Source organism: Myotis lucifugus, unplaced genomic scaffold (assembly GCF_000147115.1).
Source record: "Myotis lucifugus unplaced genomic scaffold, Myoluc2.0 scaffold_306, whole genome shotgun sequence".
Classification (NCBI taxonomy): Eukaryota; Metazoa; Chordata; class Mammalia; order Chiroptera; family Vespertilionidae; genus Myotis; species Myotis lucifugus.
In genome coordinates this window covers 1207877-1219420 of record NW_005871354.1, presented here as the reverse complement: position 1 = coordinate 1219420, position 11544 = coordinate 1207877, and the positions used below count along the sequence as shown (strand labels likewise).

The window sequence follows — 11544 nt, the reverse complement described above, 5'->3', positions numbered from 1 at the left end:
GTCCAGTTATAAACAGTCTGATACTTTTATCAGTGCCTATATGAGTGCCTTGTCTTGTAACATGTAACTATGCCAACCCTCTTCTCTGCATTTGAATATGGCCCCAAATTAATGAATCTCACAGACAAAATCCCTTTGTTTTACTGAAACCTTTTTCTGCAGGCTTACATGCAGTTGGCATATGGGGAAGGAAGGAGCATAGCATGTTCAAGGCAAAGCAAGAGCTGAGTGTGGGAATGGAGCAGAGAGTAGGTAGGCAGAAGGAACCTGAAATGGGAGGTTCATTCATTCATTCATCAAAACACCTTGAGCAACTTAAATGCACTAATGTGCTGGAGACACATCAGGAAGGAAAATTGGGGAGATTATTAAAGCCTTTTTTCTACACAGAGCTAGGTAGTTTAAACTTTTTCTTCTAGCTATTAGAAACCATATAATGGTATTAAAGAAAGAATTGCTATGATCTCATTTTTTTAAATGACTGATTATATTGTGGAGCAGGGTTTGAAGCAGAAAAGATTACATAAAGAGATAATAGCCAAGTTACAATTTAAATTGTCAAAATAAAGGACCAATGAGATGACCAAACAATCACAGTGGCAATGTGATTGATTGGGAAATGTCTAAAAGACACAATAAATAAAACTGCATGCTTAAATGATAGGAAATTATAATACTGACAACTGTTTTAAAAAGTTCCTATATGAAACTAAGAAAAAAACATAATCCCATTGAATTAAAAATTTTATAACCATAAACTAATAACTATTATAATTTTACAAATATTTTAAATTAAAATGATATGAAAATTATATTATAAAATTTTTGGAGGCTTTTAGTAATATTTACTCTATTTTCATAATTAATAGTTTATAACAATAGAGCATAAATAAAGTCAAGAGTAAAATAAAGGTTCATTAAGATAAGACATTTGGGGGAGAAATGACAATGTAATCACTGATACTATTATATCCTCATTTAATTATTCTATATTAGAGGCTCAGTGCACAAAAATTTGTGCACTCAGGCGGGTCCCTCAGCCTGGCCTGTGTCCTCTCGCAGTCTGGAACTTCTCAGGGGATGTCCACATGCTGGCTTAGGCCTGCTCCCTGGGGGATCGGGCCTAAGCTGGCAGTCAGACATCCCTCTGGCAGCCCGGGAGCCCTTGGGGGATGTCCACTTCTCAGCAGGGAGCAGGCCTAAGCTGCAGTCGGACATCCTTAGCGCTGCTGAGGAGGTGGGAGAGGCCCCCGCCACCACCGCTGTACTGGCAGCTGTCATCCTGGCTTGTGGCTGAGCAGAGCTTCCCCTGTGGGAGCCCACTGACCACCAGGGGGAAGCTCCTGCATTGAGTATCTGCCCCGTGGTGGTCAGTGTGTGTCATAGTGACCAGTCATTCCCAGTCGTTCTGGTGTTAGGGTCATTTTGCATATTACCCTTTTATTATATAGGATAGAGGCCTGGTGCATGAGTGGGGGCTGGCTGGTTTGCTCTGAAGGGTGTCCCGGATCAGTGTGGGGGTCCCGCCGGGGTGCCTGGCCAGCCTGGGTGAGGGGCTGATGGCTGTTTTCAGGCTGGCCACAGCCCCTTCAGGGTGGGGGGGTCCCATTGGGGTGCCTGGCCAGCCTGGGTGAGGGGCTGAGAGCTGTTTTGAGGCTGGTCACACCCCCTTCAGGGTGGGGGTCCCCACTGGGGTGCCTGGCCAGCCTGGATGAGGGGCTTAGGGCTTTTTTCAGGCTGGCCAAGGTGCCTTCAGGGTGGCGGGGTCCAGCCTCTCCTTTTTTTCTTTTATTTTTTTGGGGGGATTTATTTATTTTCTATAATTGAAACTTTGTAGCCTTGAGTGGAGCTCAGGTCCTGGAAGCCTGGGTTGCCCCCCAGCCCCTCCTTGAGCGGAGGCCACTGCTGGTTGGAAGCAGGTATCTGGGGTTTATTTATCTTCTATAATTGAAACTTTGTAGCCTTGAGCAGAGCCCAGTGCCAGCCAGGGCAGGCGGGAAGCTTGGCTTCTTCCATCGCCGGGGGCAACCCAAGCCTCCTGCTCGCTCCAGCTCCGGGGCCGTCACCATCTTTGTGACAGAGTGACGGAGTGATGGTTAATTTGCATATTATTCTTTTATTAGATAGAATAATCAGATCAAACCTCTTTCCTCCTATTTTTTTACAAATAATTCATTAGCAAGAAAAAGTCACTGAGACAAAGTATCTCTAAATATTTTCAGTAAATGTAACACTAAATAAACTTACCTATATTAGTTTAAGAACATCTAAAATATAATTTTCTCGTTTTAACTAATTTAAGTAAACTTGTTTTTCAAGATTTAAAATATATATGCTTAAAACATATATGCATCTCTTATCAAAAAGTTTCACCCTTTGACTTCTAAATACCAAATAATTCAAGAATATGTCAGGCAGCTGTGAATACAGGTGTTCCACAGACTCAGGGAATTCTTGAAACCTAACATTGCCTTTCTGAGTCCACACCGATTTGATGCTTTGTGCCAGATACTTTCACACTCGTTGTCTGTGTAATCTTCACAACCACCCTGAAAAGAGGATGTTATAAATGAAGAAATTGACATTTTGGAAAAATAAGCTAGTCTCAGATCACATGACTCAAAATGGTGGAAATAACCATTTGAAAACTGGCACTGTTCTATATTGCTAAGATATCGTTGCACGTACTCAGATTGCCATGCAGTGATACAATTACAACAAAAATTAGGGGGGGGCGGGGTGGGAGTTGTGCCAGATGAAAAATTTAACAAATAGTTCGGAAGGCAGAATGTTCCTTTTTGAGTGTGAGAAATACTGCACTTTCCTCATATCTAACATACAGTCACTATGAGGGCCTAAACTGGGTCATTTGTCTTGCAAGTTTACAATCTTCTAACTTATTGCCATGGCCCTCCAGAAGCACTTAGACCAGGAGCTTCTAGACTATCTTTCAGCAAGGTAATAGAAATGTCTCAGAAAACATTTCTTTCTATGCTGTAGAGATATCTCAGAGGATATGGCCGTTCTCTGGCTCAGTTCCAGGTATACTTCTTTGCAGTTTAAACCACCCTTTATAGAATTAATCATCAATATTGCTAAAACTGCAGATGGGGCCCTGTAGGATAGAGAAAGCTGAGTTGAGCAGACAAGTTAATAAGCTGGAAAAATACAGGCTGATATTGGCATACTCAGCGGCATGGTTTCCTTGAGTAATATGACTTGGGAAACAAATTACCAAAAGGTTACCAGCTTAGATATTTAACAAATAAAAGAACAAAAAATAAAGGGAAAATTTAAATACCTTCTCTTTCCATAATGTAAATAAGGTTGAAAAGGAAAAATAGAAATAATTTCCCACTAGAATCTGTATAAAAATAAAACAATTATTTTTCGAATTATATTTTTCATTTAATATTATTTTGTATTTGGGGGGGGTAGATATACATATATTTTTGGTAAGATACATTAAGTGGCACTAATTACACAGTAACTATAAGGTAACAAACATGAAACCACAAAGCTGTAACTTTGCCACAGCTGCATGAACTAGGGCCTCTCTGGCTGAGCACATTTTGAAAAAACTGGTGCCCACTCCAGAGGTACCACAATGAAATCTGCTCGGAGTAAAGCTCTGAAGTGGTAGCTCACCAGAGCACCTTGCAGCTGACAGATGACAGGCAAGCCATGTTAGTTATGAAGTAGTTACAGCCTGACTCACAAAAGTTACCATTTCTCTTTCTAGAAAGAAGCAAGAAGTTAAGGAATTCCTTGCACTAGCGCCTGGTGTGTCAGGTGGGAGCACAGAGGAGGGCTGTTAGAGCCCTGTCAGAGGGCCTGGAGGGCCAGGTGGTCTGGATCATTGATAATCATGGTTGGCTTCTAAATGCTGGTAGCAAGATGGCTTCTGATTTGTAATCTTAGGTAAATTATAGATAAATGAAAAAGGCCAGGAGTCATACACTCAGATTAATAAACAGCACTTCAAAATGAACCGCGTGAGGGCTGTGCTTGCAGCAGAGTTCACAAAACAAGGCACCCCGATTTTTTCTTCCCACGTCTGGCTTGCAGAGCAGCTCTCGTGGCCTTTGCGAATACCTCCCTCACTCCATCTTTGGTCTTTGCTGAACACTCCATGTACCCATGTTCCCATGTTCCCAACCAGGACGATGGGCTCATTGGGACAGAAATGCTTGACTTCCAGAGTCCATTTTTCTGGGATGTTTTCTAAACTATCAGGGCTGTCAATGGAGAAACACATCAGGATAACATCAGTGTCCGGGTAGGAGAGGGGCCTCACGCGATCCTAATCCTCCTGCCCGGCCGTGTCCCACAAAGCCAACTCGACCCGCTTTCCCTCCACTTCAGGGTCTGCCACGTAGTTCTCACACACCGTGGGTGCGTACACCTCTGGGAACTGGTCCTTGCTAAAAACGATGCGCAAGCCAGTCTTGCCACAGGCTCCATCACCAAAATCACCAATTTCTTCCGGATGGCAGCCATTGCTTACAAATGTGCTGCAAGACCCACGCGCGGCCTGTGGCAGAAGCTCTACCAAGTGCCTTGAACTTCTCAGATGAAAGGCATCGGGAGACGCTCCCACTCCGGCCTCTCTGCCCCCAAAACGCCAGTCGGGTCCACGAGTTCCAAGCTCGGGACTAGGGCGGGCGGCTAAGGACGCAGCTGACTAAGGAGAGAACCCACGGAGAGCGGCAGGTGGGGAGCCAATATTATTTTCTATTAATTTCAGGTGTACAGCATAGTGACTAGAGACAATCATATATTTTACAAAGTGTTCCTCCCGATATTTCCAGTACCCCCTGCCACCATACATAGTTATTACAATATTATCAATATTGTTGACTATATTCCCTATGCTGTACTTTATATTCCTGTAACTATTTTGTAACTACCAATTTGTACTTCTTTTTTTAAAATTGAATTTAGACATATAGGAAGGGAGGTAAGGAGGGAGCAAGAGAGAGAGAGAGAGAATCATCCATTGTTGTTCCACTTACTTATGCATTCATTGGTTAGTTCCTACATGTGCTCTGACCAGGGATCAAACCCACAACCTTGGTGAATCAGGATGATGTTCTAACCAACTGAGCCATCCAGCCAGGCCCTTTACCTTTATATTCTATTCACAGAAGGCAAATTCTCCCAAATGATTAATGTGAAGAAACAATAAGTAACACCATTCATGTACTTCCATAAAAATAACTTATAGAATATAGGAAAACATGATCACTTTTACGGTTTTATATGCTTTTATGTATCAACAAACTATGAGGGAAACCATTACGAAGAGAGTAAAGTGGAGCTATAGGACCTCATGATTAGAGAAATAAGCCAGCATGATTTCCTTTTATCCCCAAGCATTCTTCCCCTCCATCACATACAATCCCAAGTCAGTTTGTTGAGTTCATCTACACTAATAAAAGAGAAACATGGTAATTAGCATAAGACCGCTACCCTTCCCATTGGCTAATCAGCATATCCTTATGCAAATTAACTGTCAGCCAAGATGGCGGCCGGCAGCCAGGCAGCTGGAAGCGAACATGAGGCTTGCTTGCTCCAGTGACTGCAGACTCCAACGTTCCCCACCTGACTTGCCGGCCTCTCAGCTGCAACTCTAAGCAACTATGTTGCAAATATGGAAGCTAAACAAAACCCCAGAAACCGGCTTTCAGTCAGCCGGGCTTCAGCCAGCCTGACCGCAATATTGTATCAAATACAGAAGGTAAAGGCCAGAAACCTGCTTTCAGCAGCGAGGCCTCAGAGCTAAAGCTGGCCAAGAATAGGAAAAAAAAAAAGAAGAAAAAGAGCAGTTGGGAGCTTCAGTCACCCACCAGCCTGAAAACGGCCCTCAGCCCCTCAGCCAAACTGGCCAGGCACCCCAGTGGGGACCCACACCCTGATCCAGGACACCCTTCAGGGCAAACCAGCCGGCCCCCACCTGTGCACCAGGCCTCTATTCTATATAGTAAAAGGGTAATATGCCTCCCGGCACCGGGATCAGCGTGACAGGGGTCAGCGCCCAAACCCCCTGATCACCCTGTGGCTCTGTGTGTGACAGGGGGTGGGGCCACAACCTCCCTATCTGCCCTGCTCTGTTCATGACAGGGGAAGGCGCCCCAACCCCCTGATCAGTCCTGCTCTGTGCCTGTTAGGGGGGAGCTCCCCAACCCCCTGATCGCCCTGCAGCTCTGTGTGTGACAGGGTGTGGCACCCCAACACCCCGATCGGCCCTGCTCTGTGTGTGACAGTGGCGGTGCCCCAACCCCCTGATCGGCCCTGCTCTGGGGGTGATAGAGGGTGGCGCCCCAACCCCTCTCCACGGGCCTTGCTCTGTGTGTAACGGGGTAGAGCCATAACCTCCCCATTGGCCCTGCCCTGAGTGTGACAGGGTGCAGTGCCCCAACCCCCTGATCCGCCCTGCTCTGTGTGTGACAGGGGGCGGTGCCCCAACTCCCCTATCGGCCCTACTCTGTGAGTGATATGGGGGAGCTCCTCAACCTCCTGATCGACCCTGCTCTGTGTGTGACAGGGTACGGAGCCCCAACCCCCCTGATGGACCCTGCTCTGTGAGTGACAGGGGGTGGCGCCGCATCCTCCCCATCGACCCTGCCTTGAGTGTGACAGGGGATGGTGCCCCAACCCCCCAATCGGCCCTACCCTGAGCGTGACCAGGGGCTGCACCTAGGGATTGGGCGTGCCCTCTGCCACCAGGGAGCAGGCCTAAGCCAGCAGGTCATTATCTCCCGAGGGGTCCCAGACTTCGAGAGGGCACAGGCCGGCTGGGAGCCCCCCCTCCCCCCCGAGTGCACAAATTTTTGTGCACCGGGCCTCTAGTAATTTTATAAGAGCCCTAGCTGTTTTGGTTCAGTGGATAGATCGTCAGCCTGTGGACTAAAGGGTCCCGAGTTTGATTCTGGTCAAGGTCACATACCTCGGTTTTGGACTCAATCTCCAGTAGGGGGCGTGCAGGAGGCAGCCAATCAATGATTCTCTCTCATCACTGATGTTTCTATCTCTCTCTCCCTCTCCCTTCCTCTCTGAAATCAGTAAAAATGGTTTTATTAAAAATAATTTTATAAGAATTGAACAGCCAGCTCCAAGTCTTCTAGACCAGAAAGAAAATATGGACAGGAACCAACATAAAACATGTTGAAAAAGGCATTTCAGTATTCCCAGTTTATTAAATCATTTATTCATCACAGTGATTGAGCTTGCATTTAATTCTGATGTGCTCAACAAATGTTAACTATTATCATTACTAGGGACTTCCCACAAAGACAGGGCAGTAAAATAAGGAAGTGCCTTGTTTCTGGAGAAATTAAAAGCAATGATAAAGCTGACTTAATATTAACCTGCTTTTTATTATCACAGTATGCCAATAATTCCAAACAACATCAGAGATAAGTACTCCTCAAAGAATTGTTGTTCTCAGTTCTAAATAATTGCACGGGTGACTTAGGATTCTTTGAATTAACTTTTAAGTAGGATGCGATAATAAAAATTCTACTACAAAGTTAATTTAAAGATTTCTGAATCACCAATATATGCAGACACAGCTACGCACTCATTTTGAGAGTAAATTCATAATAGTTTTGAATCATCAAGATCTCTTTGGGTGTCGTTAGCAACACTTGTGAAGCTATATATTTCTGAGTTAAATAGTAGATTCAAAATAAACAATGATAACTCATAATGGAAAAGATGAAGAAGTAGCACTTAAGCAGCTTCGGTTCTGTCATTCTGTGGTACCACTTAAAGTTTTCTTCTGTTTTAAATTTCTGAAACTTATAGTACAATGAGTTTTTATGAATCTCATCCCAACCTGGGTTTGTGTTTGTGATTTTTGTCTAGTTTTATATTGTGGCTTTTTGTGACAAAAACTTTGAAAGTAAAATGAATAAAAAGTATTCTTCACTTATGTGCAAAGATTGATTGGCAAATCTGGCTAGACAATTTGTTAAATAAAACTATATAAATAAAATCAACTTTGACAAAGCTATTGACAAATTTGCAAAAATTAAAGTTCAATGAACAACTTAATGTTATATATTTATTATTAAAACAGACCAATATGTTGGTATATTAGTCTGCTTGGTCTGCCATAACAAAATACCATAGACTGGATGGCTTAGGCAACAGAAATTAATTTTCTCTCAGTCTTGGAGAGTAGATGTGCAAGATCAAGGTTCTGGCTGATTCAGTTTCCAGATTCCCCTTCTGACTTGCAGATGACTGACTTCTCCATTCTCACATGGTCTTTTCTCAGTGGATTCACATGGAAAAAGAGAGTGAACTCTCTGAAGTCTCTTCTTACAAGGACACTAATCCTATCAGATCAGGGCCCCAATTTATGAGCTTATTTGAATATAATTACTTCCTACACCCACACTGGGAGTTAGGGTTTACACATACAAATTTGGGGGAGACTCAAACATTCAGTCCATAATAATTAGCATAGCTAACAACCTTATCTGTTATTCTCTTTTTAAAAAATACATTGATTGCTCAGAGTGAGGGGGTAGAAGTGTGCATAGAGAGCATAGATGGTGAGGAAAAAGTAAAATAAAATAAAAATACATGAATGTGTCAACTGTACTTTAATAAAAATGAGTGTGCAGTCAAACAAAAATACATTTATATAATTTTAAAATAATTACTTTTTTATATTTGCACTTTAATATTGATTTTATTTATTACTTATTTTCATATGTACAAAGTTTACTAAAAGAAGGTTTTTATGGCCATCCTTTTTTCTAACCACTATTTTTGTTGATTTCATTTCATGAGTAACTATTACAGGAAGCAATTTTTTGGTACAGACAAGCTATATGAAGCATCAAATATGCTAGGTATGCCACTGATTATTTCTATTATCACAGTCCTCATAATCACCATTGTAAGACATAAGTCAAATTAGTTTTTAATTTTAGCTTATAAACTCATGGAATTTAACAGTACATGACATATTTTCATCCATTGTAGTCATTATTCTTTTTGGTGTTCTAATTGTCTAATCTATGGTTAGTAGGAGCACTTCAAACAGTCCCTGATCCCTCTAGCATGTCCCCAGTAGTCTGATATCTTCTGACTAACCTCCCTTTCTGACTAACAAGATGTTCCAGGTTCATCTACTGTCTTTCCTTTCACAGACCTGGAACCAGCCATTTCTCCAAGAATCCCTCATCATTTTTATGGAAAATAGTATTTAGAGATCATGATCTAGTCTATGCTACTCTTCTGAATTTTCTTCCCTTTTGATAGGAGCCAGTGCTGGTAGAACTGGTTTAGACCCTTCATGTATGAATATGGTTTCCTCTGAGCTAAGAATATCCAAGAAGTTTGGGACAATTGTCCTGGTTATTTTTTACTTTTTTATAGATTTTTTTATTGATTTCAGAGAGAGAGAGAGAGAGAGAGAGAGAGAGAGAGAGAGACATCAATGATGAAAGAGAATCATTTCATTGACTGCCTCCTGCCCTGCACACCCCACACTGGGGATTGAGCCAGCAACTCGGGGCATGTGCTCTGACCAGGAATCAAACTGTGACTTCCTGGTTCATAGGTCGATGCTCAACCACTGAGCTATTCTAGCTGGGTTGTCCTGGCTGTTTTGAAGTCAATCCAAAAGTAGGATTTTGTCTATGCAGTTAACATACAACTTGTTCCATTTTCTGGAGTTATTCTACAGAATGAACAAGTCAGATAAAACTAGGGGAAAATTTTTTCCATTTATCTTTTTTTAATATTTTGTTTTCTGCAGATTCTTTACAATAAACCTAATAACAAAGTGATTTTTGCCATAAGTCACTGAGAATTTCCCAATAAATAAACATTGATATAATTTATCTTTTATTATTTGTTGATAATTTTTTACCACAGTAAATGGGATTGCAATGAAAACTCAGCTTCTTGATGCAAGAGTTGATAAGTAGGTAAATATTTATTTATGGAATAATTTTTTGTTATTATGTATACTAGAGGCCTGATGCATGAAATTTGTGCATGGAGTGTGGAGGGGGGTCCCCCAGCCTGGCCTGTGCCTTCTTTCAATCCAGGACTCCTTGCTCCTAACCGCCCAACTGCTCGCTCCTGACCACTTGGCTTACTGCTCCTTAGTGCTACCATGGAGGAGGGAGAGGCTCCCACCACCGCCACTGTGCTCACCAGCTGTGAGCCTGGCTTCTATCTGAGTGGTGCTCCTGCTATGGGGACACACTGACCACCAGGAAGCAGCTTCTGCATTGAGCGTATGCTCCCTGGTGGTCAGTGCATGTCATAGCGATCGGTCATTCCAGTCATTCCGTTATAATGATCGCTTAGGCTTATATATATATATAGATTATTATGTTTTACATTTTTATTGGTTAATAAAATTATATAGGTTTCAAGTGTAAAACCTTATAATACATCGTCTGTATATTGTATTGTGTGTTCATCAGGCATAGGTCATATCTTAAAATTCTAGGAAAAGAATTTGTGATTAGGGAGAATTAGATAGCTTCTCTGGAGCTCAGATTTCTACTCCATAAAATGATGTGTGTGCCTTGCAGGCATGGGGAGAAAAAGAGTAAGTAGATCATACTTTCCTAAAGTGTGTTCTTCGAAAGATTTTTTTTCATAAAATCTTAATGTATGTTCTATGGTCAAGTTTGGGAAATGCTGGTTTCTTTATAGTATGATTGTTAGAGCACACCTCACCTCTCTAGCCCTCTCAAACCTCCTTACCCTCCTCTCCTTTTTTTCTATAGCACATATGGCTTTCCTTACACTGTATAATTTACTTTTCGTTATTGCGTGTTATTTGTCTCACTCTAAAAGTTAGGAAATTGTATGTTTTACTTTTTGACACACCTCAAGCACTTCGAATAATTCTTGGCACACATCAGGAACTCAATAATACTAGTTGAGTGAATGAATGTATAAATTTATGAAACTGTAATATGCTACTGTGCATATAAATTCCAAAAAAAGCAATGTAATATACAAAAAATATTTTAAATGTATTTGGCCCTAGTAAATGTTAATCATAGAGCTTTCCATTAGACTAATGTGTTATTTTGAGTAAAGGGTAGAAAAGGCTTCTCTGCAGAGGACGATAGTGAAGCTAAGATTCAAAGAAAAATAAACTATCGTGCGAAAACCTGGAGGAAGAGGGAAATAGCAAGTGAAAAGGTGCTGAGGTGGCAAAGAGTTTCAGCTCATTCAGGGAACAAAACAAGAACCTTGCTGTTAAGACAGACTAGGCTAAAAAGAAAAGGGTACGGAGATCTCCTCAAAGACTTTTTCCAGGGACAAATCATACAGTCTTGGCAATAAAGATTCTGGACTTTATTCTACATGAAACAGGAAATCATGCGCTTTAAGCAATGGAGTAACATAATCTGATGTAAATCTCAATAAATATTACTCAGGCTACTATGTGAGGATGAATCAAGAGAAGAAGCCAAGATAGTAGTTAAGAAGCTACTGCAATGTCCTCTCAAGATATGACTGTGGTTTAGACCTAGGTGGTGGTAGTGAAAGTGG

General features: G+C 41.9%; 1 pseudogene across 1 annotated transcript; it reads right to left on the bottom strand.

Annotated features, from left to right (window-relative positions):
* Positions 1 to 3437: 3437 nt before the first annotated feature.
* Positions 3438 to 4611, bottom strand: LOC106699085 (annotated as a pseudogene). Its single transcript, XR_002832035.1, has one exon. The product of XR_002832035.1 is annotated as a transforming protein RhoA pseudogene (transcript).
* Positions 4612 to 11544: the final 6933 nt, after the last annotated feature.